The 4,375-nt window shown below is 42.9% G+C and overlaps 1 pseudogene; it reads right to left on the reverse strand.

Annotated features, from left to right (window-relative positions):
* Positions 1-2,379: 2,379 nt before the first annotated feature.
* On the reverse strand, positions 2,380-3,266 carry LOC122126960 (annotated as a pseudogene).
* Positions 3,267-4,375: the final 1,109 nt, after the last annotated feature.

Consider the following 4,375-nt stretch of genomic DNA (forward strand, 5'->3'; position numbering starts at 1 on the left):
AGAAACTCCATTTGTAATAGCCCCACAAAAAATAAAATACCTAGGAATTAACTTAACCAAAGAAGTGAAGGACCTCTATGATGAAAACTTTAAAATCTTGACAAAGGAAATCAAAACAGAACTTAGAAAATGGCAAAAACTCCCATGCTCCTGGATTGGAAAGATGAACATCGTGAAAATGGCAATACTTCCCAAGGCTATCTACAAATTCAATGCCATATCTATCAAAATTCCAACCTCATTCTTCAAGGAAATAGAAGAGGCAATCCAAAAATTCATATGGAATAATAAAATAACCCGAATAGCAAAAACGCTCCTCAACGGAAAGAACACTGCTGGTGGAATATCAATACCAAATTTCAAACTCTACTATAAAGCCATAGTAATCAAAACAGCTTGGTACTGGCATAAGAACAGACCTCAGGACTAAAGAATAGAATTGAAAACCCAGAAATGAACCTACAGCCATCTTATCTTCGATAAGGGAGCTAAAAAAATAGAATGGAAGAAAGACAGCCTCTTCACTAAATGGTGCTGGCAAAATTGGTTAACTACTTGTAGAAAACTAAAGCTAGATCCTTATATATCACCCTGCACCAGAATCAACTCCGAATGGATCAAAGACTTCAGAGTCAAAGCAGACACTCTGAAAACCTTACAGGATGGAATAGGAGAAACCCTAGGTCTCCTTGGCGCAGGCCAAAATTTTCTTAATAGAGACCCGGAAACACAACAAATCAAAGAAAGGTTGGACAAATGGGATTGCATGAAGTTGCAGAGCTTCGGCATGGCAAAGGACATAGCTAGCAAGATCAATAGAAAGCCCACGTATTAGGAGAAGATATTCACTAGCCATACAACAGACAAGGGTCTCATATCTAAAATATTCTTGGAACTCAAAAAATTAAATCCCCGAACAACCAATCCTCAAAGAAACAACTGCCCAATAAATAAGTGGGCTAATGACTTAAAGAGAAACTTCTCTGAAGAAGAAAGAAGGATGGCCAATAGACACATGAAGAAATGCTCAACCTCCCTAGCCATAAAAGAAATGCAAATCAAAACAACATTGAGATACCACCTCACTCCAGTTAGAATGGCAAAAATCAAGAACTCTAACAACAACAGATGCAGGAGGAGATGTGGACAGAAGGGAACCTTACTGCATAATTGGTGGGAGTGTATACTTGTTCAACCACTTTGGAAAACATTATGGAGGTTCCTCAAAAGTCTTCACATAGATCTCCCCTATGCCCCAGCAATCCCACTTTTGGGCATTTACCCAGATGTTTTCAAACAAGACCACACTAAAGCTACCAGCACAACTATGTTTATTGCAGCATTATTTGCCATAGCTAAGATCTGGAACCAACCCAGATGCTCCTCAGTAGATGAATGGATAAAGAAAATGTGGTGTATATGTACACAATGGAATTTTATGCCTCCATCTGAAAGAATGACATTTCCCCATTTTTTAGGAAATGGAAAGGCTTGGAAAAAATTATATTAAGTGAAGTAAGCCAAGCCCAAATAAACATAGGTCCCATGGTTTCCCTTATTTGCAATAACTAGTATATGTCTGAGTCAAGCAGAAAAAGTCAGATAAGTGGATCTTAGGGAAATGAACCCCCACGATAAGTATTCAAATGTTTCTTTTTTCTTTCATGCAATTGTTTTCAACGTATTTATAAGATGATTTCTTTGTTGCTTTGTATGTCCCTCCCCCACGGTATAACCCCTGCTTTCACTGTATTTGATATTGGTTTAATTTGTGGAGGAGAAGGGCAAAAACAAATCGTTTAACTAGGAATACAGGTGAACCCATTGCAACAATGAGATATACAAGTCTTTATGTTGAAAAACCGCACTTTACAACTTTGGTGGGGTGGGGGTCGAAGAGCGGGTAAGGGGAAGTATGGAAAAGAATGGGAAGGGGAAACAAAGAGGAGGCAACAATTCTTGATAAGAAATCTTGCCCATGTAATTGTAACTTCTCTGTTATGGTATTCTCACAATAAAAAAAATGATATTGGGTCCTAAAAACAATTTTGTTTTAGGCCCCCAAATTCTGAATGCTCTATCTTGTCATTTCAATCCTGAGCTCCCAATCACTTGTGAGCTATCGCAAACTTGGCAGGAAAAAATTTCGACCTGTAGCTGTGGAGAGCGAGAGGGTCTTTGAGCTCTGCTAGGCTGCACAGAAGAGCTGCTGTGGACAGAAACATACTGTCTACTTTTCTTTGGAGGCTTGTCTCTCCTTGGGGAGGGTGTAGAGCACCCAGAAGTTGGGGGCCTGAAAACAAAATTGCTTTAAGGCCCCCAAATTCTTTTTTTTTTAATGCAGAGAAACTTTAATAAGCCATTTGGAACTCATGCTTCTTAAATGTCAAAGAGGAAGGGTATCATATCTCGCTGGTTCATGCACTGTTGGATGTGTTCCGTCCTAGTGGAAGCCAAGACACCGGCCTCTTCCAGAAAGTGGCGGTGTTCCTCCTCCATCAGCTTCCAGAGGCAGGATTGAGGCCACGTGCCAACCTCCACGTTCATATTGATAGGCACTTTCTCAAAGTTTTGTCTTGGGAGCAGAGATTGTGACAGGCCGTGTTCTTCAAGCCTTCAGGAGCCATCTGGAAGAAGGGGAAGTGTCGAGTGAAGCTGTAGATCTGCTGCACGTTGAAGCCACAGAAGGCATTGTTTCTTAGTGCCAGGGCAATTAGGTGGAAGTCATTGAGGGGGCCGGGTCCAGAGCCTGCCCTCTGAGCTGATGGGTTGCCGGAGCATCCAACTCTGGAGGGTGGTCCTAGATGAGCAGATGCAAGGGCCACAGAGAAGCTGTCATCCTGGTGCTGGGCTGCCTCCTCTTCCACAAGCTCTCAGGGCCAAGGGGGAAGGGAAGCAGCTGGGCTCAGCTTTGACTTCTCACAAGGTGACCACAAGCTAGAGGAAGGCTGCTGCGATTGCTCCTCTGTAGCCTCTGAGCAGCTGTCCTCTTCCTTCTTCACAGATCACTGGGAGGTGAGAGCCAGGCTCGATGGACATGCCCACTTAACTTCTTTGACCTGCATCTTGCCAGGTGGGTACACGATGTTGGGATTTACCCACATCCACAGGTTGGGCTCGATATCTGGGTCATCTTCATCAGCCTCATACTTTTTATCCAGAGGCAATACTGGTGGTTCAACTATTCTGAGATTGTATTTGGCAAGTTTCTGCTCGGCTAGGGGCAGGTGCATGGTGGTGAAGGTCTGGAAGGGGTCTTTGCCCATGTCCCATTACAGCAGCCCCGGGATCTGGCGGTGGAGGCCGGCCCAGAAGTCGAGGTCTTGCAGATGAAGGTCCATGGTGAGGGCACCGAGGGCGGGTGGGCTAAGGCCCCCAAATTCTGAGTGCTCTCTCTTGTTGTTTGCATCCCGAGCTCCAAAAACTAATCAACTCTCCCAAAATTGGGAGGAAACAATTTGGACATGTGGCTCTGGACACCAAAAGGGGCTTTGAGCCCTGCTGGGAGGCACACAGTAGCAGATGGGGACAGAAAGATGCTGTCTATATCTCTTTTGGTGGCTTGTCTCTCCTTTGTGGAAGGTGTAGAGCATTCAGAACTAGGAGGTCTTAAAACAATTTTGTTCAGAGTGCTCTGTCTTGTCTTTTGTATCCTTTGCTCCAAACACTCATCATCTCTCCCAAAATTGCAAGAAAAAAATTTGGATGTTGCCACGCCACCTCTTGCGAAGTCTGTGTAAGAGATCGCGTTAGACAAAGAGCTTCAAGGAAGCATGCCTGCAGGAAGGGGGTGTTGGTTCAAGGCTTCCCATACACTTGGCTGCATCTTTATAGCCTCCACCTTTATTCTTACTATATTCTTCTTGGCTGTTCATTCGTTGCCTTTATTCTCATTTTGGCTATTTTTCTATTGATCCACAAACAGAGCATGTTGTTTCTTTCCAGTCCAATAGAGACAGCTTCTCTGAATAATAAAGACTAGGACCAAAGATTAAATATGGGCAATGCCCCAATCAATCTATCATCTGATGTCATGCTTCCTCCAGAAACTCCTACAGGTTCACAAGCAGTTTTGCGGCTCATTCATAGTAAATACAGAAACTTAAAATTTCCAGATATGTTACAACAGGCAGAATTAATGAATTAAACTAAGCTAGATGGATTGTACCAGAAGCTCAGAGAGTTCTAGAAAAAGGGACCCATGATAATAAAATGAAAAGAAAGATTCCCCCAACAGTTATGATTAAGTTTAGCCCAGCTTACATTATAAGGAATTGATGGTGGTCTCCCACAAAATATAAAGTTAGTGATATCACATTTCCTGAACCGACCGATGAACCATTGCCTTATACAGGAGCTTATAAAGATGAAAATA

The sequence above is a fragment of the Dipodomys spectabilis genome, unplaced genomic scaffold (assembly GCF_019054845.1).
Source record: "Dipodomys spectabilis isolate Male_0828 unplaced genomic scaffold, ASM1905484v1 ptg000294l, whole genome shotgun sequence".
Taxonomy (NCBI): domain Eukaryota; kingdom Metazoa; phylum Chordata; class Mammalia; order Rodentia; family Heteromyidae; genus Dipodomys; species Dipodomys spectabilis.